This window comes from Oncorhynchus mykiss, chromosome 5 (assembly GCF_013265735.2).
Source record: "Oncorhynchus mykiss isolate Arlee chromosome 5, USDA_OmykA_1.1, whole genome shotgun sequence".
Taxonomy (NCBI): Eukaryota; Metazoa; Chordata; class Actinopteri; order Salmoniformes; family Salmonidae; genus Oncorhynchus; species Oncorhynchus mykiss.
In genome coordinates this window covers 36,472,901-36,500,536 of record NC_048569.1, presented here as the reverse complement: position 1 = coordinate 36,500,536, position 27,636 = coordinate 36,472,901, and the positions used below count along the sequence as shown (strand labels likewise).

At 41.4% G+C, this 27,636-nt stretch overlaps 1 pseudogene; it reads left to right on the top strand.

The window, feature by feature from the left end:
* Window positions 1-27,636, top strand: LOC110522924 (annotated as a pseudogene).

The following is a 27,636-nucleotide window of genomic DNA, read 5'->3' as shown; positions in this document are numbered from 1 at the left end:
ATGCAGGTATACAAGCACAGCCGGCACAGGCCCATAGTACCAAATCTTATAGACATATAAATCAAATCATCCAAAAGTCCATTTTTTTTTGTAATTTAGTTTTTAACAAAAATGTAATGTTTCATGATGTGATGGTAATGTTTTCTGGAAAACTGAGTAAAATCCATGTATTGTCGAATAAAATGGTCACAATCAATACCAGTTTATGGTTCCTGACAAAATGAGATAAGTATTTGTATTGATAAAAGTTTTTTTTCAAGAAACTACATAAAAAAAGAAAGAAATGCCAAATGTGCCCGTAGCTGCAAAATCCCCCAGATCTGCAGGAAAGTAAATCCAACGTAATCCCTAATTAAGATGTTATTTTAAGGCCTCAAAATGTGAAGACTGTGCAGGGGGTGTACAGACCTTCACTAGGCACTGTAAAACACAAATGGAGCAAACACTCACAGACACCGGCCCCTGTAGACTGGAGATTGTACCACTGCTTTCTGTATTCTGTTCTGCAACCCTGTTCTCTCAGTTCTATATTGCCTGGCAATCTCACCATATATTGTACTCCCACACCAAGAGACCATTTACAAAAGGCTCATTAAATATTGAATGTTTCAAACAATCCCACTAGCCTCATTCCCTATGGACAGGTGTCAGCATATTTCCCATATTTCCCAGAAGGCAACTTTACCATATTGCTTTGACTATATTTTAATGAATTTTGAGTATCACATCTGATATTTGCCAGTCTATATGACACTGTTGCTACTAAAGCTCAGCGTGACATGGCAGGTTGGATTTAACCTGTTACCGGAGCAATTTCTCCTAACCCACTGTACTAATTAACCCTTCTGATTGTTATGCTTTTGACAAGTGATGCTAACTGACAAGTAGCAGCCAGTGGATATTAAAGAGTATGCCTTCAGCTCAACTCTACATCTGCTGAACACTATCATGCCCATTTATGTTGTAGTGTGGGTATTGGAACATGGCCGTAGAGTTTGTGTGGGGTCGGTTGTATACATGATTCTCCTTCATTTGGAAGCACACAAAAATAATGTATAACTTTATTTGGGGTAAAAGTATTGATATGATTATTTCATCAGGGAAAATGAGCCAAGAATAGAAAGCACATCTATTTCAACCATTTTATGTAATTGGGTTGGATTGGAGACCTCATATATATACAGCGGGGAGAACAAGTATTTGATACTTTTAAAAAAAATATCCGGTATTTTACCAGGTAAATTGACTGAGAACTTGTTCTCATTTGCAGCAACAACCTGGGGAATAGTTAAGCCAGGACACCAGGCTTAACACCCCTACTCTTACGATAAGTGCCATGGGATCTTTAATGACCTCAGAGAGTCAGGACACCCATTTAACATCCCATCCGAAAGATGGCACCCTACACAGGGCAGTGTCAAACACTGGCATTGGGATATTTACTTTTTTAGACCAGAGGAAAGAGTGCATCCTACTGGCCCTCCAACACCACTTCCAGCAGCATCTGGTCTCCCATCCAGGGACTGACCAGGACCAACCCTGCTTAGCATCAGAAGCAAACCAGCAGTGGTATGCAGGGTGGTATACACTGCTGATTTTGCAGGTATTCCTACTTACAAAGCACGTCTGTAATTTTTATCATAGGTACACTTCAACTGTGAGAGATGGAATCTAAAACAAAAATCCAGAAGATCACATTGTATGATTTTTAAGTAATTAATTTGCATTTTATTGCATGACATAAGTATTTGATACATCAGAAAAGCAGAACTTAATATTTGGTACAGAAACCTTTGTTTGCAATTGCAGAGATCATACGTTTCCTGTAGTTCTTGACCAGGTTTGCACACACTGCAGCAGGGATTTTGGCCCACTCCTCCATACAGACCTTCTCCAGATCCTTCAGGTTTCTGGGCTGTCGCTGGGCAATACGGACTTTCAGCTCCCTCCAAAGATTTTCTATTGGGTTCAGATCTGGAGACTGGCTAGGCCACTCCAGGACCTAGAGATGCTTCTTACGGAGCCACTCCTTAGTTGCCCTGGCTGTGTGTTTTGGATCATTGTCATGCTGGTAGGTTTTTACTCAAAATCTCACGATACATGGCCCCATTCATTCTTCCTTTACACGGATCAGTCATGCTGGTCCCTTTGCAGAAATGCTTCACAGTAGGTATGGTGTTCTTTGGATGCAACTCAGTAATCTTTGTCCTCCGAACACGACGAGTTGAGTTTTTACCAAAATGTTCTATTTTGGTTTCATCTGATCATATGACATTCTCCCAATATTCTTCTGGATCATCCAAATGCTCTCTAGCAAACTTCAGACAGGCCTGGACATGTACTGGCTTAAGCAGGGGGACACGTCTAGCACTACAGGATTTGAGTCCCTGGCGGCGTAGTGTGTTACTGATGGTAGGCTTTGTTACTTTGGTCCCAGCTCTCTGCAGGTCATTCACTAGGTCCCCCCGTGTGGTTCTGGGATTTTTGCTCACCGTTCTTGTGATCATTTTGACCCCACGGGGTGAGATCTTGCGTGGAGCACCAGATCGAGGGAGATTATCAGTGGTCTTGTATGTCTTCCATTTCCTAATAATTGCTCCCACAGTTGATTTCTTCAAACCAAGCTGCTTACCTATTGCAGATTCAGTCTTCCTAGCCTGGTGCAGGTCTACAATTCTGTTTCTGGTGTCCTTTGACAGCTCTTTGGTCCTGGCCATAGTGGAGTTTGGAGTGTGACTTTTTGAGGTTCTGCCGAAGTCGTTGCCTCTCCTTGTTTGGGCGGTGCTCGGCGTTCGACGTCACCGGTCTTCTAGCCATCATTGATCTATTTTTCTTTTTCCATTGGTTTTGTCTTGTCTTCCCACACACCTGTTTTCAATCCCATTCTTTAACTGTTGTGTATTTAACCCTCTGTTTCCCCTCATGTCTTTGTCAGAGATTGTTTTATTGTCAGTGTTGTTTATTTGTTGTATTGGTGCGCGATGGGTCCTCGTACCCATGTTTTTTCATGTCTATACTATTTAGTTTTATAGAGCATGTTCTGTGGACAGTTATTAAAAGACTCCATTTACACTCTATTTCGACTCTCCTGCGCCTGACTTCCTTGCCACCTATACACACGGCGCTGACAACAGGTCTGCGAGAGACAGAAATCTTGCTTGTTTATAGGTGAACAAATACTTATTTTCCACCATAATTTGCAAATAAATTCATTAAAAATCCTACAATGTGATTTTCTGGATTTTCTTTTCTAATTTTGTCTGTCATAGTTGACGTGTACCTATGATGAAATTACAGGCCTCTCTCATCCTTTTAAGTGGGAGAACTTGCACAATTGGTGGCTGACTAAATACTTTTTTTGCCCCACTGTACATGTATTTATTCCTCTGTTCCCCATCATGTCTTTGTGTGAGATTGTTTGTGTTACGTGTGTATTGTTGACACGCCAGACTGGCTTGTTTTTTCCGTGTTATTTTTCACGAAGATGTTTATTGTTAAACATAATCCTTGTGACTGTTTTGCACTTTTGCCTAAATAAAGTGTGCGCCTGTTCACAAATCTCTGCTCTCCTCTGCACCTGACTTCGCTAACAGTACGCACACATTCTGACATATTTATCTTACATTCTGTGCACAAATGTGTGCATTTCTCCTTTGCCAAGATAATCCATTGACCTGACAGGTGTGGCATATCAAGAAGCTGATTAAACAGCATGATCATTACACAGGTGCACCTTGTGCTGTGGACAATAAAAGGCACTCTAAAATGTGCAGTTTTGTCACACAACACAATGCCACAGATGTCTCAAGTTTTGAAGGAGTGTGCAATTGGCATGAGACTTGAATGTTCATTGCTCTACCATAAGCTGCCTCCAAAGTCATTTTAGAGGATTTGTAAGTACATCCAACCAGCCTCACAACTGCAGACCACGTGTAACCACGCCACCCCAGGACCTCCACATCTGGCTTCTTCACCTACGGGATTGTCAGAGACCAGCCACCTGGACAGCTGATAAAACTGATTAGCATTTCTGTCTGTAATAAAGCCCTTTTGTGGGAAAAAACTCAAGTCTGATTGGCTGGGCCTGGCTCCCTAGTAGGTGGGTGTCACATCCGTTGTAAGGAGGAGACCAAGGTGCAGCGTGGTATTCGTACATTCTTCTTTTAATAAAGAAAGAACACTGAACAAACTAACAAAACAACAAAACGAACCGTGAAGCTAATATGGATAGTGCAAACAGGCAACTAAACATAGATCAAGAACCCACAAATACCCAAGGGAAAATGGCTACCTAAATATGGTCCCCAATCAGAGACAACGATAAACAGCTGCCTCTGATTGGGAACCATATCAGGCCACCATAGACATACTGTACATATACCTAGACCTACAAAAAACCTGAGATATACAAAAACCCTAGACAAGACAAAAACTAGCATACCCACCCTAGTCACACCCTGACCTAACCAAAATAATAAAGAAAACATAGATAACTAAGGTCAGGGCGTGACAGTGGGCCTGGCTTCCAAGTGTGTGCCCTCCCAGGCCACCCATGGCTGCCTGCACCCCTGCCCTGTAATGTGAAATCCATAGATTATGGCCTATTAAATTTATTTCAATGGACTGATATCCTTATATGAACTGTAACTCGGTAAAATCGTTGAAATTGTTGCATGTTGAGCTTATATTGTTATTCCTTGTACATTTGATTTAGTCTAACCTTCAGTTGAGTATTATACACTCAAGTACTTTGTTTTTCACCTGACATGTTCTAGTCAGGTTGCTTGTGCATGAAAGCATTAAATCTTCTAATTAGTATACATATTATAATAACAATGTCATTGTCAGGAACTGGTTATCTTCCTTCAAAACAAACACTTTGCACCTAGATCTGACTTCAAAGAACCCTGGGATGCCATGGGGATTGGGTCCTGATTGTGATTAGAATGATTTCACAGAAGACTGATACCTTTTCATTTCTGTCTCGTGCATGTTGTTACCCTGTTTGTGTAAAGATTTTTTACCTCCACCAACACTTTGCAGGCCAAGGTCATGGTGTCAGGCAAGGGTAAATATAGGGCTGTCAGTTGGGTCTTTGTTTGGGACAATCTAGGCTTTCAGTGCTGGGCTCCACTGAGCCCGTTGGCACAGCATAATGCCCTCGTTCAGACTGCTCCATTTTCACATACCTGCCATTCAAGGGTGCATTACCATGGGAACTGGGTGACAACTGGCTGCTGGGGGGACAGAAAGGGAGGTCGATAAAGTAGAAAAGTGTCAAACCGGAATGTCTTATTTTCCAGTATTGGAACTGTTGTTAATGATGGTGATGTCTAGGATGAATGGTTATTTTTCAGTATTGGAACTGTTGTTAATGATGGTGATGTCTAGGATGAATGGTTATTTTCCAGTGCTGGAACTGTTGTTAATGATCTAGGATGAATGGTTATTTTCCAGTATTGGAACTGTTGTTAATGATGGTGATGTCTAGGATGAATGGTTATTTTCCAGTATTGGAACTGTTGTTAATGATGGTGATGTCTAGGATGAATGGTTATTTTCCAGTGCTGGAACTGTTGTTAATGATGGTGATATCTAGGATGAATGGTTATTTTCTAGTGATGGAACTGTTGTTAATGATCTAGGATGGATGGTTATTTTCCAGTGCTGGAACTGTTGTTAATGATGGTGTTATCTAGGATGAATGGTTATTTTCTAGTGATGGAACTGTTGTTAATGATCTAGGATGAATGGTTATTTTCTAGTGACGGAACGGTTGTTAATGATGGTGTTATCTAGGATGAATGGTTATTTTCTAGTGATGGAACTGTTGTTAATGATGGTGATGTCTAGGATGAATGGTTATTTTCTAGTGACGGAACGGTTGTTAATGATGGTGATGTCTAGGATGAATGGTTGAGTTTTGACAGTACAAAAAAGGCTTAAATATCAGCTGAATACAAATTAAACATTTTGTTTTGCAAAGAGAGAATAGGGAGAGGTCTCTCTTAAAGCTGGATCCGTAATGGTGAAACTACCACATCCATTTGCGATATTACAACAACAAAGAAGTTACTTCAAACAACATACACTTTTTTTCCCCTCATTTTTGCACGTGATAGAACAGCGGAGTACTCTATTTTGCTTTTTTTTACCACGATGCTGGATGCTCCTCTACCTTTCATCAAAAAAACAAAAACCAGAACAAATGCACTGGGGCGACGAGTGGCGCTGTTTTCCTTTATACGGATTTCAACTTCAGAGGCATCTTCTTAGACACCATTCTGCCTGTTATGATGTCAATGGAGTCAGGCCACCCATTGGGCAGAGGACAAGGCTGAGCAAAGGGGACATCGCACAAGCTCGCAAACTCTACAAGTGTACAAGACATATCCAACTTCACAGACCCCCTGACTCATGTAGGCTTTTCACCCCAAGATCTGACTACTACCCATTCAAAGGAGACGGATTGATTCTTTAGTTTCCAAAAATTGGAATTCAGTTTATTGTTGTAATCTGGAGAAATCAAGCCCCAGGAACGGGCCACAGTTGTTACAATTCAACAACCAATCAATCAGCAACCATCAAGTGCTTGGTATTATGCCTCCTTTTTAAGGCTAAGGGAAATCTTAGTTGAGACAGCTGAAACGAAAGCTTGTCTTTTGTATCCCAGCAAAGTTTCTCTATTGTAGCTTACTGTATCCATTTCTGTGGTGTGTTTAGAGTGAGTTTTTTTTTTACTGTGTGCTGTGTTGTGTTTCGTGGGCAGGGTGTGGGGACCGCCTACAGGACAGTAGTGGAAACTTCTCCTCTCTTGGTTATCCCAATGGATATGCAGCCTACGTCCACTGTATCTGGAGGATCTCTGTCACACCTGAAGAGAAAGTAGGTTGAAAACAGCCACAGGCTAGCCGTCAAACTCAGTTCATATCTGTGCAGTGAGTTTCTCAGTGAGTTCTGTCAGTTCACTTGACAACAAACAAATCGTATCCTACAACCAAAGGAAATTATAGTTATGTTTGAATTTTATTGAAGTGCATTGGTTTCAGTCTTCCCTATTTAGAATTGTTCAGAAATAGCCTCTTAATAGCCTCAGAAGTCTGTGGCTCTGGAGTTGAATCCATGCCTTGCAGCCAATGGGTTGTAGGTTTAAATCACATTTTTTTTGTGGATTTCTTGAGAGCAGCAGGTTTCCTAGCGGTTAAAACCTCTTAGGGCTGAGATCCCGTTAACGGGATCGATATGACAACAGCCAGTGAAAGTGCAAGGCGCCAAATTCAAAACAACAGAAATCTCACAATTAAAATTCCTCAAGCATACAAGTATATTATACCATTTTAAAGGTAATCTTGTTGTTAATCCCATCACAGTGTCCGATTTCAAATAGGCTTTACAGCGAAAGCACTACAAACGATTATGTTAGGTCAGAGCCAAGCCACAGAAAACACAGCCATTTTTCCAGCCAAAGAGAGGAGTCACAAAAAGCACAAATAGAGATAAAATTCATCACTAACCTTTGATGATCTTCATCAGATGACACTCATAGGACTTCATGTTACACAATACATGTATGTTTTGTTCGGTAAAGTTAATATTTATATAAAAGTATCTCAGTATACATTATGTTATGTTATGTTCAGTAGTTCCAAAAACATCCAGTGATTTTGCAGAGAGCCACATCAATTTACAGAAATACTTATCATAAATGTTGATGAAAATACAAGTGTTATACATGGAATTAAAGATATACTTCTCCTTAACTTCTTGCGTCGAGCAATCCCGTATCCGGGAGCGTAATCATAGCCTCAAGCTCATTACCATAACGCAACGTTAACTATTCATGAAAATCGAAAAAATGAAATGAAAGAAATATATTCACTCACAAGCTTAGCCTTTCGTTAACAACACTGTCATCTCAGATTTTCAAAATATGCTTTTCAACCATAGCTACACAAGCATTTGTGCAAGAGTATTGATAGCTAGCATAGCATTAAGCCTAGCATTCAGCAGGCAACATTTTCACAAAAACAAGAAAAGCATTCAAATAAAATAATTTACCTTTGAAGAACTTTGGATGTTTTCAATGAGGAGACTCTCAGTTAGATAGCAAATGTTAATTTTTTCCAAAAATATTATTTGTGTAGGAGAAATTGCTCCGTTTTGTTCATCACGTTTGGCTAAGAAAAAAAACAGAAAATTCAGTCAGTACAACTCTGAATTTTTTTCCAAATTAACTCCATAATATCGACAGAAACATGGCAAACGTTGTTTAGAATCAATCCTCAAGGTGATTTTCACATATCTATTCGATGATAAATCATTCGTGGCAGTTGGGTTTCTCCTCAGTAGCAAACGGAAAAGTACTGCAGCTGGAGATTACGCAATAATTGCGACGGAGGACACCAAGCGACATCCTGGTAAATGTAGTGTCTTATGGTCAATCTTCCAATGATATGCCTACAAATACGTCACAATGCTGCAGACACCTTGGGGAAACGACAGAAAGTGTAAGCTCATTCGTGGCCCATTCACAGCCATATAAGGAGTCATTGGAACACAGCGCCTTCAAAATCTGGGGGACTTCCTGTTTGAAATGTCATCTTGGTTTCGCCTGCAGCATCAGTTCTGTGGCACTCACAGACAATATCTTTGCAGTTTTGGAAACGTCAGAGTGTTTTCTTTCCAAAGCTGTCAATTATATGCATAGTCGAGCATCTTTTCGTGACAAAATAAAAAGACAAAATGTCAAAAAGTTCCATTACAGAACGTAGAAACTTGTCAAACATTGGTTGGAATCAATCTTTAGGATGTTTTTAACATAAATCTTTGATAATATTCCAACCGGAGAATTCCTTTATCTTCAGAAAAGCAAAGGAACAGGAGATACCCTCTGAAATGCGCGTGACCATGCTGTGACTGCTGCCAGACCTCTGACTCATTCCACTCTCATTCGGCCCCACTTCACAGTAGAAGCCTCAAACAAGTTTCTAAAGACGGTTGACATCTAGTGGAAGCCTTAGGAAGTGCAAGATGACCAATATCCCACTGTAACTTCAACAGGGGCTGAGTTGAAAATCAACCAACCTCAGATTTCCCACTTCCTGGTTTGATTTTCTCTCGGGTTTTTGCCTGCCATATGAGTTATGTAATACTCACAGACATCATTCAAACAGTTTTAGAAACTTCAGAGTGTTTTCTATCAAAATATACTAATAATATGCATATATTAGCAACTGGGACTGCGGAGCAGGCAGTTTACTCTGGGCACGTCTGGGCACCTTATTCATCCAAGCTACTCAATACTGCCCCAAAGGCCATAAGACATTTTAAGAGCATTGAGCCAGTAACCGAAAGGTCGCTTGTTTGATTCCCGACTAGCCGAATTGGTGAGAAATCTGTCATTGTGCCCTTCAGCAAGGCTGTCTGTCTGTCTGTCTGTCTGTCTGTGTGCCTGTCTGCCTGTCGGCCTGTCTGTCTGTGTGCCTGTCGACCTGTCTATCTGTCTGTCTGTCTGTCTGTCTGTCTGTCTGTCTGTCTGTCTGTCACAGATCATTTTGAACCTTACCTCCATGGACCTACAGGACTCACTTGTATTGATATGACCATGTGGAGGACGGAAATGAGTTCTGGAGAAAAAACCCTCTGGAAGGTCTTTACATGGACGAAGATTTAGAGTGGAACCCATCCACAGGGAACTCTTCAGAGAGGCCTGTTGTCTACATCTGCCAATACAGTTTTTCTCAGTCGCTTTGGTGCATTTTTCACATCATCCCTAACATGTGCAAAATAATTAGTCATTTCTCAGAACAATTTGTACAAACTGCAATATACAATAGATATATTTCTAAAGCTAGTCAGTCACTAAAAATCATTAGTACATCTCTCAAAAGTAAATATTAATGCCAATGATCATGTCAGTGTCATCAGAATGATGTCATTGAGTCATTGTTCACAAACAAGGTCGTCAAAATGTTTAGGCATGTTGTCAATGTAACTGTGCACTTTGACAGTATTACCTGATGTAAACTTAGGCTACAGTTTGGATGACAGTTACTGTATTGAAAATGCACAAGGCTGCACTTCTATGGCATATATCAATTTCAACAGTACTATTTACATATTACTGTATGTGGGTTATTGATTGAAAGAGACTGGACAACCCAAGGGGCACAAAGGAAGAAAAACTAAATTAGAAAGAAACACAGGAAACCACCCCTAAGGCACAACTTTGCCCGCAGCACTGTTGTGCTGTCTCTACACATCCAGACGTTCCTGTCTGTCGGCCCACATATTCTCATCCACATCACACCGGATATTTTCCCTTCCAATGTAACGTGGAAAGAATCTTTTGGAATGCCTTATCCATCCTCTGCAGGCGTCTACTGTGATGTCCTCACACGCTGCATCCATTGCAGCCAACAGGGTCATCTGTGTGTGTGGCTGACGATCGTACACCTCCCACCTCCATGCTGAAAATAACTCCTCAATTGGGTTAAGGAATGGTGAATAAGGTGGGAGGAATTCTATGAGCATCCTCGGGTGGGTCACAAACCATTGCCTTATGATGTTTGATCGTTGGAAACTCACATTATCACAAATGACCACATACTTTGGCAAATCCTCTCTAAACAGACCCCTCTCATCACCATGAATGAGAGCCCTGTAGAGAGTCTCTGAAAAGTTGAGTAGATGCTGGGTGTTGTATGGCCCTATAAGGGGGATATGGGTTAGGACACCATGCTCCGAAATAGCAGCACACATGGTGATGTTTCCTCCCCATTGGCCTGGCAAATCCACAGTAGCTCTGTGACCGATGATATTCCGACCCCACCTTCTGCATTTGGTCAGGTTGAAGCCAGCCTCATCCACGTATACAAAGTTGTGAGAGGGTTCACTTGATTCCAACTCCATTATACTCTACATCCCAGAACACACAGTTGAATTTGTTTTGGTAAGGAAGAGTGACATAAAATGTACATATATTGCATGTTCCTTCCACAGCAATGGAAATGTGTGCAGTTTATGCTTACTGTACTATGTATCACTATACAATGTTGCTGTGAAGTACAGTGCCTTGCGAAAGTATTCGGCCCCCTTGAACTTTGCGACCTTTTGCCACATTTCAGGCTTCAAACATAAAGATATAAAACTGTATTTTTTTGTGAAGAATCAACAACAAGTGGGACACAATCATGAAGTGGAACGACATTTATTGGATATTTCAAACTTTTTTAACAAATCAAAAACTGAAAAATTGGGCGTGCAAAATTATTCAACCCCCTTAAGTTAATACTTTGTAGCGCCACCTTTTGCTGCGATTACAGCTGTAAGTCGCTTGGGGTATGTCTCTATCAGTTTTGCACATCGAGAGACTGACATTTTTTCCCATTCCTCCTTGCAAAACAGCTCGAGCTCAGTGAGGTTGGATGGAGAGCATTTGTGAACAGCAGTTTTCAGTTCTTTCCACAGATTCTCGATTGGATTCAGGACTGGACTTTGACTTGGCCATTCTAACACCTGGATATGTTTATTTTTGAACCATTCCATTGTAGATTTTGCTTTATGTTTTGGATCATTGTCTTGTTGGAAGACAAATCTCTGTCCCAGTCTCAGGTCTTTTGCAGACTCCATCAGGTTTTCTTCCAGAATGGTCCTGTATTTGGCTCCATCCATCTTCCCATCAATTTTAACCATCTTCCCTGTCCCTGCTGAAGAAAAGCAGGCCCAAACCATGATGCTGCCACCACCATGTTTGACAGTGGGGATGGTGTGTTCAGGGTGATGAGCTGTGTTGCTTTTACGCCAAACATAACGTTTTGCATTGTTGCCAAAAAAGTTCAATTTTGGTTTCATCTGACCAGAGCACCTTCTTCCACATGTTTGTTGTGTCTCCCAGGTGGCTTGTGGCAAACTTTAAACAACACTTTTTATGGATATCTTTAAGAAATGGCTTTCTTCTTGCCACTCTTCCATAAAGGCCAGATTTGTGCAATATACGACTGATTGTTGTCCTATGGACAGAGTCTCCCACCTCAGCTGTAGATCTCTGCAGTTCATCCAGAGTGATCATGGGCCTCTTGGCTGCATCTCTGATCAGTCTTCTCCTTGTATGAGCTGAAAGTTTAGAGGGACGGCCAGGTCTTGGTAGATTTGCAGTGGTCTGATACTCCTTCCATTTCAATATTATCGCTTGCACAGTGCTCCTTGGGATGTTTAAAGCTTGGGAAATCTTTTTGTATCCAAATCCGGCTTTAAACTTCTTCACAACAGTATCTCGGACCTGCCTGGTGTGTTCCTTGTTCTTCATGATGCTCTCTGCGCTTTTAACGGACCTCTGAGACTATCACAGTGCAGGTGCATTTATACGGAGACTTGATTACACACAGGTGGATTGTATTTATCATCATTAGTCATTTAGGTCAACATTGGATCATTCAGAGATCCTCACTGAACTTCTGGAGAGAGTTTGCTGCATTGAAAGTATAGGGGCTGAATAATTTTGCACGCCCAATTTTTCAGTTTTTGATTTGTTAAAAAAGTTTGAAATATCCAATAAATGTCGTTCCACTTCATGATTGTGTCCCACTTGTTGTTGATTCTTCACAAAAAAATACAGTTTTATATCTTTATGTTTGAAGCCTGAAATGTGGCAAAAGGTCGCAAAGTTCAAGGGGGCCGAATACTTTCGCAAGGCACTGTATGCTTGCCAATTGATTCTTCATGAGATGCACCTTTGAGCAATTTAGACAACTGGTTGATTGTTGGTTGAACTAACACTTCACATTCCTTCATGAGTGAGGGTCAATTTCACCTGCACGATTCATCAATTCACGTTTTTGTACAAAATGTCTAATAGAAATGTGTAAAACTATGCTTGACAGTTTATGACAAATAGTTCAACAATTTTGCATGTAATGACTTATGCAAGGAACTAATGCCTAGATGTTTTGAGGGGTAAGACTATTCAACAGAGAACCATCTACTATATTTTGATCAACATGACATGAGCAATTGCTAATGTGGAAAAAAGCTGACACTTGTACATTATCAATTGCAATTTGTTCAAAGGAGTAAGAAATTGCTTTAATGATGTGCACAAGTGACTAGATGATTTGGAATTTGTACAAGTAGTATCAAGAATTGCACTTTTGATCTAAGAAATGCACCAAAGCGACTGAGAAAAACTGTAAGTAATTTAGAAAACATCTGTGCCTAATCTAATGTTCACCTGAGATTTGGAATTCCTAGAGCAGAACAGTTTATGAAAATGTAGAGAATTTCAATAGAATGTACAATATGTTCAGAATAATACACTGATGCATAAAGATCAGACTTCACCAGCTGCCTGTGTAACTGAGATTAACTAAGAGCTGCCCGCCTCAGTGTTGTTATTAGTCATTACCCTGGAGTTGTTGTTGTTGTGTTTTTATTTGTTTATCTTTCATATCAGGACATTACTATGGGGACAGTCTACCTGGCCTCATTGTTTCCACGGACTGTCGGCTATGGATAGATTCCAGGAGCAGCAGCAACTGGGTGGGCAAGGGTTTCTCAGCCATGTATGTATCAGCCATTTCACCATTGACCATATTGTCTATATATTGTCTAAATGTCCTTCTTTTAGTGTCTGAAAAGCCTTAGTTTTCTGCAATATTCAAATTACGTAAGCGCTATAAACACTAACACAAAACTCATGTTTTGCCACTATATTCCCTTGATTTAAAAAAAGAGGGAAGTTGATATTGTTGTTAGAAGAATTCATGGAAGGTGTACCGCCCCTTCCTCTCTCACCAGCCATCTGTGGGGGAGAGGTGAACAGGAACAATGGCCAGATCCAGTCACCTAACTACCCGGATGACTACCGGCCCAGCAAGGAGTGTGTGTGGAAGATCACAGTAGCACAGGATTTCCATGTGGGCCTCTCCTTCCAGTCATTTGAGGTAAAGATTATGAAGCAGAAAGGGAAGTGGAATGTCATTTTCACTCAATCATGTACTTGTATGCAGTGCTTGACTTGGACTGAAATAGATGCCGGAAATTATTTTGGGTGACTGTACTGTTTATATTTAGGTGCCGGTTTATATTTAGGTACTTTTGAGCTAATATTTTAAACTCAGCAAAATAATAAATGTTCTCTCACTGTCAACTGCGTTTATTTTCAGCAAACTTAACATGTGTTAATATTTGTATAAACATAACAAGATTCAACAACTGAGACATAAACTGAACAAGTTCCACAGACATGTGACTAACAGAAATGCAATAATGTGTCCCTGAACGTTCCTCTGCACAGCCACGCACAACCTTTTCTCAGCTGGCACAATTTGATTGGCTGCTGTCCGATTCAAACTGTAATCCGTTAAATGAAGAGTTGATGCGCTGCACACTTTTTTTTAATGGCATCATTTTTAATATTTGGGCTTGGGGAAGGTATCAAGTCATAAGTCATAAGGCTAAAGGTCAAGTCAAGTCACGAGTCATTGTTGTTAAAGTCAAAGTCGAGTTGCAAGTCATCATATTTGTGACTCGAGTCTGACTCGAGTTCAAGTCATGTGACTCGAGTCCACACCTCTGCCAGGACGTATACTTGAAGCATACGCGGACCAACTGGCAAGTGTCTTCACTGACATTTTTAATCTCCCCTCACCTTACCTACATGTTTCAAACAGACCACCATAGTCCCTGTGCCCAAGAAAGCGAAGGTAACCTGCCTGAATGATTACCGGGCCCCTAACATAAAAATCAGAATGATTCAGATTAAAATAATGTACTGAACAATATGTGTTATCAATGTACTAACTATAAGCTTCTGCTGCTCTATACTACAATTGTGCAGATTCTAGTTTCCACCTTCATCCTTTGCCTATATTAATATTACTGCAAACAATTTTGGTTCCGAAAGTTAGCAAAAGTTGTCTGTGTCATGAGATTTTTATGATGCTTTACTATAAATAACTACACAATTGGTGACTTGTTTTTTAATACACTGCTCAAAAAAATAAAGGGAACACTTAAACAACACAATGTAACTCCAAGTCAATCACACTTCTGTGAAATCAAACTGTCCACTTAGGAAGCAACACTGATTGATAATAAATTTCACATGCTGTTGTGCAAATGGAATAGACAACAGGTGGAAATTATATGCAATTAGCAAGATACCCTCAATAAAGGAGTGGTTCTGCAGGTGGTGACCACAGACCCCTTCTCAGTTCCTATGCTTCCTGGCTGATGTTTTGGTCACTTTTGAATGCTGGCTGTGCTTTCACTCTAGTGGTAGCATGAGACGGAGTCTACAACCCACACAAGTGGCTCAGGTAGTGCAGCTCATCCAGGATGGCGCATCAATGTGAGCTGTGGAAAGAAGGTTTGCTGTGTCTGTCAGCGTAGTGTCCAGAGCATGGAGGCGCTACCAGGAGACAGGCCAGTACATCAGGAGATGTGGAGGAGGCCGTAGGAGGGCAACAACCCAGCAGCAGGACTGCTACCTCCGCCTTTGTGCACGGAGGAGCAGGAGGAGCACTGCCAGAGCCCTGCAAAATGACCTACAGCAGGCCACAAATGTGCATGTGTCTGCTCAAACGGTCAGAAACAGACTCCATGAGGGTGGTATGAGGGCCCGACGTCCACAGGTGGGGGTTGTGCTTACAGCCCAACACCGTGCAGGACGTTTGGCATTTGCCAGAGAACACCAAGATTGGCAAATTCGCCACTGGCGCCCTGTGCTCTTCACAGATGAAAGCAGGTTCACACATGTGACAGACGTGACAGAGTCTGGAGACGCCGTGGAGAACATTCGGCTGCCTGCAACATCCTCCAGCATGACCGGTTTGGCGGTGGGTCAGTCATGGTGTGGGGTGGCATTTCTTTGGGGGGCCGCACAGCCCTCCATGTGCTCGCCAGAGGTAGCCTGACTGCCATTAGGTACCGAGATGAGATCCTCAGACCCCTTGTGAGACCATATGCTGGTGCGGTTGGCCCTGGGTTCCTCCTAATGCAAGACAATGCTAGACCTCATGTGGCTGGAGTGTGTCAGCAGTTCCTGCAAGAGGAAGGCATTGATGCTATGGACTGGCCCGCCCATTCCCCTGACCTGAATCCAATTGAGCACATCTGGGACATCATGTCTCGCTCCATCCACCAACGCCACGTTGCACCACAGACTGTCCAGGGGTTGGCGGATGCTTTAGTCCAGGTCTGGGAGGAGATCCCTCAGGAGACCATCCGCCACCTCATCAGGAGCATGCCCAGGCGTTGTAGGGAGGTCATACAGGCACGTGGAGGCCACACACACTACTGAGCCTCATTTTGATTTGTTTTAAGGACATTACATCAACGTTGGATCAGCCTGTAGTGTGGTTTTCCACTTTAATTTTGAGTGTGACTCCAAATCCAGACCTCCATGGGTTGATACATTTGATTTCCATTGATCATTTTTGTGTGATTTTGTTGTCAGCACATTAAACTATGTAAAGAAAAAAGTATTTAATAAGAATATTTCATTCATTCAGATCTAGGATGTGTCATTTTAGTGTTCCCTTTATTTTTTTGAGCAGTGTATATGGTATGTGTATATGTATATGGTATTGGATTAAATCATTAATATATGTTTCAGATTAAATCATTTATTGCCAATTCTTATTGCCAATTCTTCTGCCCTATGCATAATTCCTAAATATGTGACTAAATAACGTACCCAAAATGTTTTTAAAAATCCTGAACTATATGGACTGCGGCCTCAATGTGGTACCGACAGAGAACAAGCATGTGTGAAACTGCAACTGTAGTGTCAAGACATTATGTGGGCATTCCTGAGTAAGTTCAACAGGAGATAAACCATGGCAGAAAATACTCTGAAACAGTATTTTGCCCATCCCCGGGCAGGCTTGGGTAGAACAGGTTAAGGCAGTTGTCCTTGTGTTTGTTCCCTGTAAACAAAACTCATATTACACTGCCCCAAGAGCCCAGTGTCGAGCCTTCTTGTAAGCAAACCCATTTATAATGTCTTTCAAGTTTAATTTTCTAGCTAACTGGTTTTCAATTGAAGGATGGCAGGCTGTTCAACCTGTCTTGGCACATTGTAGATCTCCGATAGTTCTTTATAAGTTTCAGTTCACCTCCAGCAACTGTTCCAGGCATTGTACAGAAGATTTACAGTGCAATGCACACCTCTCCAAAAATGCTCTGCAGCTGCATCTTGTGGATGTCCTTTAGGAGTTCTACAGGAGAAAGACCATCTGAAAAAGTGGCACCATATATCGTCTTTAGATGTCACACTTCCTTTTCAAATCCATCTGTGAGATCTTTGGAGTACTTGTTTCTCAATTTGTGGCAAGATACACACATTTTGTTTTCAGTCATTTTCCTAAATGTAAGTGTTGGTGAAAACTCCTCGCATATAGTTGCAATCGTGTGGAACCGCATGTCCAAATGATTGTTCATACTATCCAGAGCCACATAAAACAGTGTGTTGAGAAATCCAGTGTCTGACTTCTGTTCATCTGCTATGTCATCTTCAGTCTCATCAGGGAAACGTTTTCTTTTTTTCTGGCGGCTCCTCTGTTCACTGTGAATCTGAGTAGTTCCACCCATTTCATTTGCCACCATGGAGGCTTCTGCCAGAAGAGCGTCCCATTGATTACACAGAGCCTGTATTTCTTCCTGTAGTGCCTTAATGTGAGCTGCTTCAGTGTGCAGAGAAATATTTCCTGACGGAAGAATTAGGCTTAATTCTCAATGCACTGCAAAACCTTTACCCAGAAAGTGAGCGAGAAGATTGCCTTGAAAGACATGAAGCAGCTTTTCAGACCTTTTGCCTCAGATTTGGCTTTGTTTGTCAGGCTGCAGGTAGCAAGAGGCATGTCTAGGGCCTTGATGATAGACGGTAAATTAGTTACCACTGGTTGGACCACAGCAGTATGCTCACTCCATCGTGTGTCTGAAAGGCGTTTAAAGACAGGAGCCAGTCCTTTCCTTGAGAATGGCCCATCGTTCTGGGCTAGCACTTGTAAAGATGATTCACACAGCCAAAAAAGTCTGATACTTCCGGGTACGACTGAGCTGCATGTAATCCCGCAAGATTAAGAGTTGAGAGAGTGGGAGGCACAAGGTGAGTATGTGGCCAGTGGATTATTTTGCAGTATGTTTGCTTGAATTCCCTTCACTTTCCCTGACATATTTGCACCATTATCATAGCCTTTACCACAGCAATCTGCTATGTCAATACCATGCCCTTCCAATATTTCACTGCCTGTCTTTCTAGCAAAATCTTTAAATTCAAGACAACGTTCAATTATTTCCCAGTCACCTGTTCCCTGAACTTTATCTTTCTGTACATATCTCACCAATAATACATTTTGCTCAGTACGAGAAATGTCTGGAGTTGCATCACATATAACTGAGTAATAGATTACATCTTCTCTTTCATAAAGTACTGCTTTCAAAACCCTTTGACCACATATTCCTGAGAACTCGTTTTAGCTCTCAGGGCTGAGGTAATGAGTCAGCCGTGCTCCTTTCTTTTTGTCCCTGACTTTCTGTAAGTGCTCACGTAATAGCAGGTCATAATTTGACAACAGTTCAAGTAAGCCTAGGCAATGTCCATTACGCACATCAAGATGGAGTGATTTCCCCTGGAATGGCAGATTCCTAGATGCTAAGTACAGTGTCACATCCACAATCCTTTCTAGAAGTGCTCAGTTTTTTTCTGACTGGATTTGTTTCTGCCGCTGACTGTCTATACCTGTAGCTGTTGTTACGGTATGCGGCAGATCTTTCCATTTCCAGTAACAGCTCTTGTGAAACACACCCTCCTCATTCTCTGGTAGTTTGTCATACATGCCTCCGCCATTACACTGATGATATCTTATAGTCATCTTTACTATTCAGAACTGGGTGATGGTTTACTTTGCTCATGAGAAAAAAGAAAACACGAATGCAACATAATGCCTTTACACTCTTACTATAAATAAGACAGTCTCTCTGCACCTTTTCTCTTCTGTTTGCTGACTTACTGTACTGTTAGTAGTTAGGGAATGGCTTGCCTTCTGAGTCTGGGGGCATGATTTTATACAGTTTTGTCTCCTCACCACACCTGTTGGCTAGTCTGCGAACACTTGCTTCTCTTTCATGGTCTTGTACTTTCTCTGGCCACAGTGCTGGATCATCTAAAACCTCATCTTCCTCACTTCGAATCTGTCCATACTCTTCCTTTCCGTTATTACTTGCTTGTTCAATCTCTTCTGTCACTCCTTCACTGGCACTGCTGCTACGCCTATGTAGATATTCCATAAAAAAGCAGCCGTTTCCAGCTACAATAGTCATTTACAACATTAACAATGTCTACACTGCATTTCTGGTCAATTTGATGTTATTTTAATGGACAAAATGTTTTGCTTTTCTTTCAAAAACAAGGACATTTCTTGGTGACCTCAAACTTTTGAATGGTAGTGTATTTACTAGGCCAGGACTGTGCAAATGCTGGCCCGGGGGGCCGTATGCGGCCCGCGACCTGATTCAATATGGCCCGCGGAATCATGCTCAGATCACGTAAAGATTTTGTGATAGTAAAGTTTTGAAAAACATATTTGTTATTCAAATTAAAAGCCCGATGAATACTCGCCTATGTGTAATGATTTAACTCCTCCCGCTTGTGGGACATTTATTTTCAAGGCACGTATAAATAACTGCATGAGGACAGGCAGTGACTGGCAGGTTGATATACATGTCACAGTTACAAATAGTAGCTGGCTAGAAATTGTGCCAAAATGAGTTTTTCAAAGATTTCAAAGAAAAGGAAAGTAGACAATGAATGTAGGGTGTTCCAGCAAGACTGGACATTTAAATATTTCTTTATTGAGGTATCAGGGAAAGCTGTGTGCTTAGTGTGCAAAGAGAGCATCGCTGTCTTGAAAGACTACAACTTGTCCCGACACTTCCAGGCGAAGCATGCAGAGAACTATAGAAATATGTCTTCTGAGCAGAGTGCAAGTACATCGAAATAGTTGCTTTCTCCGTTGAAAAAGCAGCAATGACTTTTCACAATACAATAACGACAAAATTGTGAGAGCTAGCTATGTACTGCCCCACAAAATTGCTAAACATAGCAAGCCTGAGGGCGAATTCATTAAAGAATGTTTAATTGACACTGCAGCAATGCTTTGCACCAACAAGAAAGAGCTGTTTGAAAATGTTTCCATGTCAAGACAAACAGTGACATGGTGTGTTGAGTACATTGCAGAGAATATAGAACAACAGTTGAAAGACAAGGTAAAAGATTTCACCTATTTCTCCTTGGCCCTGGATGAGAGCAATGACGCACATGACACGGTGCAGTTGTTGATATTCTTACGAGGCATAACCCCAGACTTTGAACTTACAAGAGGAGTTTGCTTCAGTGCAGTCAATGAAGAGTGCCCAAACTTGACAGGAAAAACCGTTGGCCTCTTGAAAAGGATACAAGATCAAGTAGCTGAACTGAATCCAGATCAGAATTGTTTTTTTTCCTGCATTACATTATTCATCAGGAGGTGCTCTGTAAATGTGTTCTGAAAATGAGTCATGTTGTGGATACAGTCACAAAAGTGGTAAACTTCATAAGAACAAAATCTTTAAACCTCAGGCAGTTAAACCACAGGTCATGCAGATCTCCCCTACCACACAAACGTGAGATGGCTGAGTTTGGGGAAGGTGCTTAAAAGGGTGTGGGACCTGAAGTCAGAGATTGCTGAGATTTTGCAAATGAAAGGAAAATATGTGGATTTCCCTCAACTGCAAGGCAAAGAATGGTTGGCTGACTTTGCCTTCACCATGTACATCATGGCCTCATGAATGAACTGAATTCCAAACTACAAGGGAAGGGCCTTTTTGCACATCAGATGTACAGCCTTGTCAAAGCTTTCAAGGGTAAATTACTCCTCCTGACCCGTCAAGTAGAAGCCAACAAATATCACCCACCTTCCCATACTAGTCTGTTCACTATCAGATGACCAGCGGGAGAAGTATACATCGCTGCTGTGTGCTTTGAACGGTGAGTTTTCTCGTCGTTTTGAGGATTTCAAAGTGTTGGAAAATGACATGCTGTTGGTTTCCTCTCCTTTCCTCTTCAATGTGGATATCGCTCCCACTGACCTGCAACTTGTGCATATTGATGTACAGTCTGATGCAGTGATTGGAGAACTATTCAAAACAATGTCACTGATGAGGTTCTATGCATCTCTCGATTAACAACATTTCCAAAGATTAGGAGTCATGCTCAAAAGATGTTTGTACATTTTTGGGTCAACCAATGTATGTGAACAGACATTTTCAGTGATGAAATATAACAAGTCAAGGCACAGATCATCTCTTTCTGACTCTCACCTCTCAGCAATCCGACGCATAGCGACGTCAGAAACTATACCTGACTTCGCTGCTCTAGTCAATGCCCATCAGAGACTTCACTCCTCACACTGATTGAATAGTTTAAATGTAATGTTGAGCTCTCTCTCTTTCTTGTGTTTTTGTGCATACCCGTTAACAAGAGTTCTGTCCGTGGTGCTGAATGCGCAGTGTACTTTTCCCTGCTGCTGCTCACTGCTACTCACTGTTTATTATCTATGCATATTAACTTTACAAATTACGTCGACTAAACTGTACCCACGCACATTGACTCCGCATTGTACCGGTACCCCCTGTATATAGTCTCGTTATTATGTCATTTTCTTGTGTTGCTTTTTTATTATTATAATTTTTGAGTTTTGTTTACTTTAGTTTATATTAGTAAATATTTTCTTAACTCTATTTATTGAACTGCATTGTTGGTTAAGGGCTTTTAAGTAAGCATTTCGCAATAATGTGTACACATGGTGTATTCGACGCATGTGACAAATACAATTTGATTTGAAATAATCATATTTATAACCGACATAGCAGAGTAGATGTGAATTTGTAGGACAGTTGAGCATCCTGTGTCAACATTCTCCAATGTGCCTTGCCTGTCTCTACCACAGATTGAGAGGCATGACCGCTGTGCCTATGACTACCTGGAGGTGAGAAACGAGAAGTCAGAGAGCATTCCACTGCTGGGCTGCTTCTGTGACTAAGACAAACCAGATGACATCAAGACCAGCTCCAACCAGCTCTGGATGAAGTTTGTGTCTGATGGGTCAGTGAACAAGGCTGGATTTGCTGCAAACTACTTCAAAGATCGGAGATCAAGAATAGTGTCCATCTGTGACTAGTGTTAGTGATGATGATGAGATGCCACAGGATTGGGTGATTTTGCACCAAAATCCTTTACAACATTTACTACCGGTGAAGGATTTGTCATAATATATTAGTTCACATGAACATCTGTGGAACCATCTTCTAACATGGCTGTCTTATGGAATACAAGAGTTACATTACGTCTTCCTCCGCATATCAGTTCATTTGATATACTTAGTATTTGTGGGCTTTAGATGGAAGGCAGGATGTCCACCTGTGTGTACACAATAAAAGTTTCAATCATTTTACTTTGGCCATTTGCATTATGATGTTGTGGTTAGTGTACGCTGCTTCAATGGGAGGGAAGTCTGAGGGTTTCTTAGAAATGTTAACTCCATTTTCTCTTTTTCCTTCATGGGATTTCACAACGGCCTTTCTGGATGAAAGAGATGGAGTATATTATGAACTCTTTATTTCTGTTGACTGGAAATACTATGTGAAGGAAGTGAAAGTATTAATACAATGTGCAGCAGAAGTGACGGCTTCCTCTGGTTCCTTTCTTCTTAATGGTATATCCTGACAGCTTCTGTGGGTGGTAGAGGGCTCTGTGAGCAGCGTTGTGTGAATACCCTGGGCAGCTACCGATGCGCCTCTGGCCATGGCTTTGAGCTCACCTCAGACAGGCACAGCTGTGAGGGTGAGTGCAAGGGGTGCTTACTTATCCATCTCCTAAAAACACCACCAACGTAGTATGAATCACACAACTTCACCATCACTGGACAGTCTCAAGGTGTTAAACAACTCAAGCCACAGTCGAACATCACCAAATAACCATCTGAGCAATTGTCCTAATGAAATAATGAGCTTCTCAGGAGATAAATATCCCAATTGTGACATCATTGTAGTTAAAAAACACTAATCAGTCCCTGTCTTCTAACTAAATGTTGATATTCTTTATCACTTGGACATCAATTAGACACAAACTTATTCATGAACTCAGTGTCTGCCACCTCAACAATCCTCCTTTATCCGAGGAAACAGTGTGTTTTTAGAACAGTCATAGCACTTCATCACAGTTGTATTATCAACGATGCACTAAATGGATTTTGAAAAAGCTAGGATACATGCAAAGAGCCTTTTCACATATTCCAGAGCAACAAGACCTGATTCAAAGTCAATTATGAAAATTATTCCATCAAGCTTTGATTGGCATCTGAGGATACATTCGTTTTTATTTTTTTAAACTTTATTTTGCATCAAGAGGACATGATTGCACTTTGCGTAGTATACAGTTTCCATTGCTAGCGCTAAAGTTATTTTTCTTTCCTAATGCCACTCGAAATATGGTATTCAAAATTACTCTACCTAACGATAATGGATGCTTATTTCATTTTGTAGAGCTGTAGTCTACACCCTAGTGCATATTGAATAACTGAACAACATACAGTTCCAGTCAAAACTTTTAGAACACCTACTCATTCAAGAGTTGTTCTTTATTGTTGCTATTTTCTACATTGTAGAATAATAGTGAAGACATCAAAACTATGAAATAACACATTTGTAATCAAGTAACCAAAAAAGTGTTAAGCAAATCAAAATACATTTTATATTTGAGATTCTTCAAAGTAGCTACCCTTTGCCTTGATGACAGCTTTGCACACTCTTGGCATTCTCTCAACCGGCTTCATGATGTAGTCACCTGGAATGCATTTCCATTAACAGGTGTGCCTTGTTATAAGTTAATTTGTGGAATTTCTTTCCTTCTTAAATGTGTTTGAGCCAATCAGTTGTGTTGTGTCAAGGTAGAGGTGGTATACAGAAGATAGCCCTATTTGGTAAAAGACCAAGTCCATATTATGGCAAGAACAGCTCAAATAAGTAAAGAGAAATGACAGTCCATCATTACTTTTAAGACATGAAGGTCAGTCACTACTAAAGGACACCAATAATAAGAAGACTTGCCTGGGCCAAGAAACACGAGCAATGGACATTAGACCGGTGGAAATTTGTCCTTTGGTTTGACGTGTCCAAATTTGAGATTTTTGGTTCCAACCACCTTGTCTTTGTGAGACGCAGAGTAGGTGAACGGATGATCTCCACATGTCTGGTTCCCACCATGAAGTATGGAGGAAGAGGAGGAGGTGTGATGGTGTGGGTGTGCTTTGCTGGTGACACTGTCTGTCTAACCAGAATGGCTACCACAGCATTCTTCAGAGATACGCCATCCTATCTGGTTTGCGCTTAGTGGGACTATCATTTGTTTTTCAACGGGACAATGAGCCAACACACCTCTCGGTTGTGTAAGGGCTATTTTACCAACAAGGAGTGTGATGGAGTGCTGCATCAGATGACCTGGCATCCACAATCACCCGGCCTCAACCCAATTGAGATGGTTTGGGATGAGTTGGACCGCAGAGTGAAGGAAAAGCAGCCAACAAGTGCTCAGCATATGTGAGAACTCCTTCAAGACTGTTGGAAAAGCATTCCAGGTGAAGCTGGTTGAGAGAATGTCTAGAGCGTGCAAAGTTGTTATCAAGGCAAAGGGTGGCTACTTTGAAGAATCAAAAAAAAAAAAAAAATTGTTTAACACTATTTTGCTTACTACCTGATTCCATGTATTATTTCATAGTTTTGATGTCTTCACTATGTATTCACTATTATTCTACAACGTAGAAGAAAAAAAAACAAGAAAAAAAATAATGAACTTGAATTAATAAGTACCACTTTTGACTGGTACTGTAGGTGGGACCTGACGTTCTCATTAACTTCACTTACTGTAGCAGTTTGCAACCTAGTGAGCTCTCTCAGAGTAGTAAAGAATATCAACATTTAGTTAGAAGACAATGATTGATGACAGCTTTTTAAATACAATGGTCTCAATATTGGGATACTTATTTCCTGAGAAGCTCATTATTCAATTAAAAACCTTGAGACTGTCCTGTGAGTGGGATGGTGAAGTTGTGATTCATACTACATTGATGGTGTTTTAGGAGAACTAGGGTCAGAGACACATTGGTAGCTGTCCAGCGCTGCTCACAACGCCCAATATCAGGCTTGATATTGAAAGGCCGTATCACCCAGAAAGGCCGTATCCATCCATCCAGGAATTACATAAAGCCCTTGACATCCTACTTTACATGGCTCATGAAATCAAAGAGCTGGGGATATAATCTGTCCTCTTGGATTACTGAGCTGTTCGGCGATGTTTCTTTTCCAGCCGGCTGTGATCATGTGGTAAGCAGTGTGTCAGGCCTCTCCGCCAGCCCCAACTGGCCTGAAAAGTACCCCAGCAAGAAGGCCTGTACCTGGGCCCTCTCTACCACCCCAGGCCAAATCATCAAACTTCTATGTTTACTGCTAGTATCATGACAAGATTGGCATTGTTTTAATAGCACCTGTTATGTCATGCTTGTCATTTACATTGTAACAGTACATAGACATGATCAGAATAAGGTTCATGTAGATTCTTACCACCTACCTCGCTGAATCTTCATACAATTTTCAGGTTTTCAAAGAGATCGACATGGAGGCTCATTCGGAGTGTGCCTACAACCACCTGGCGATCTACAATGGGCGTGACGGTTGGGCCCCCAGTCTAGGATGCTTCTGTGGCACCAAGAAACCCTCGCCAGTCATCTCCAACGGCAACAAGATGTTCCTGAGCTTCTTCTCTGAGAACTTAGTCCAGAAGAGAGATTCTTTGAGACAGTGCAGGTGGGTGACACGTACACTGGCATTTGGATTTTGTGACACCAGAAAGGAAAGGACTGAAATGGATCCTTCTTACTTGTGCACAGGGAGATGTGCGAACTTCTATCATGTTTTTTTTTTATTTCAGAGAAATTTGAATAATCAACTAATATTGATTGTATAATCAATTATTAAACTTTTTCATTTAGGTCTGGTCAATCCACTGCCATAGCCTATTTAAAATATTGATAATAATAATAAATAATCCATTAATCTCAGCCGACCAGTTAAGAGGTATTCATTGATCTTTGATCCAGGTGGGCTCATTTTGTCTCTCAAATCAATCAAAAAGGCGTTATCCCAAAGACAACTCCAATTACAGGTGGTTGTAAAGGATGGGCCACAAGGATTTGTTCCTGGGACCATTGTTAACCTCCTTCATCATTAATGATCGGCTTTGTGTCCACTGATGCAAATTTCTTCTTGTATGCTGATGGCAATATTTCTGTTTTTTGTTTTGTTTGTATTATATTATCACTAAGGTACAGTACATTATGTTAGTAATGCATGAACAACATATGTGGTTTTGTCAGGACCCCTGAATAATGAGAGGATTCATCTCAAGGAATTAATCCTGCATAAATTGAGGGTTACAATGGCCATGTTGCCATCTGGTTCTGTGATTAGTGGTCTCTTTCAACTCACGCGTATAAAGTTACACAATACCACAGGGAATGCAGTGGAATTTTTTTTGGGAAAATAACTGTCTCTCAGAGAATTATGTGTTGCTAAATTGCACATTCCATATCTGAATGAGTTCCTTCTCTAAGCCTCGGTCTCTCATTTTGTGGCTGTGCGTTCTCAGAGTGTGGAGGAAGCATTAAAGCTGAGGTCAAGACCAAAGATCTTTACTCCCACGCCCAGTTTGGGGATAACAACTACCCAAGGGTGTCTGACTGCCAATGGGTGGTCTCTGCTGAGAAGGGCTACAGAGTAGAGCTCATATTCCAAACCTTTGAGATTGAGGAAAAGGCAGACTGCGGCTACGACTACGTGGAGCTATTTGACGGTGCTGATATCAAGGCCCCAAGGCTTGGCTGTTACTGTGGATCTGGGGTAAGGACGAACAAAGGTTTCAGTACACCTACTAGACTGTAACAGCTACTGTACATATGTTTACTGTATGTAGCGTTTCACAAAATGCCAGGGGTGTTTGATACTTTTAAAATGTAGAAGTGTAAGATTATTTCTCTCTCTCCTCTCTCACTCGGACTCTCTCTCCTCTCTCTCTCTGACTCTCTCTCTCTCCTCTCTCTCTCTGACTCTCCCCGACTCTCTCTGACTCTCTTTCTCCTCTCTCTCTCTCCCCTCTCTCTCCCTGACTCTCTTTCTCCTCTCTCTCTGGCTCTCTTTCTTCTCTCTCTCTCTGACTCTCTCTCCTCTCTCTCTCTCTCTGACTCTCTCTTTCTCGCTCACTTTCTTTCATCCCCCTGAGGAGATCCTACTCTGTTGGGGATGCCATCGTTATATAGTTCTGATGTCACCAGCAATAAGAAGGGATTCCAGGTACGGTACACCAGTGCAAGGTTCAAAGACTCTTTGCACATGAACCCCTCTTCCCCAGACTTAAGAGGAGAATGTGCACCCCGATGCTTTGATACTCCCAGTTCCCTACGAGCAGAAGGGGCTTGGATAGCTGTCCCCCCACACTCCACCCGCCACCCACCGCCCAAAGCCTTTACCCTCCAATCACAACTGTAA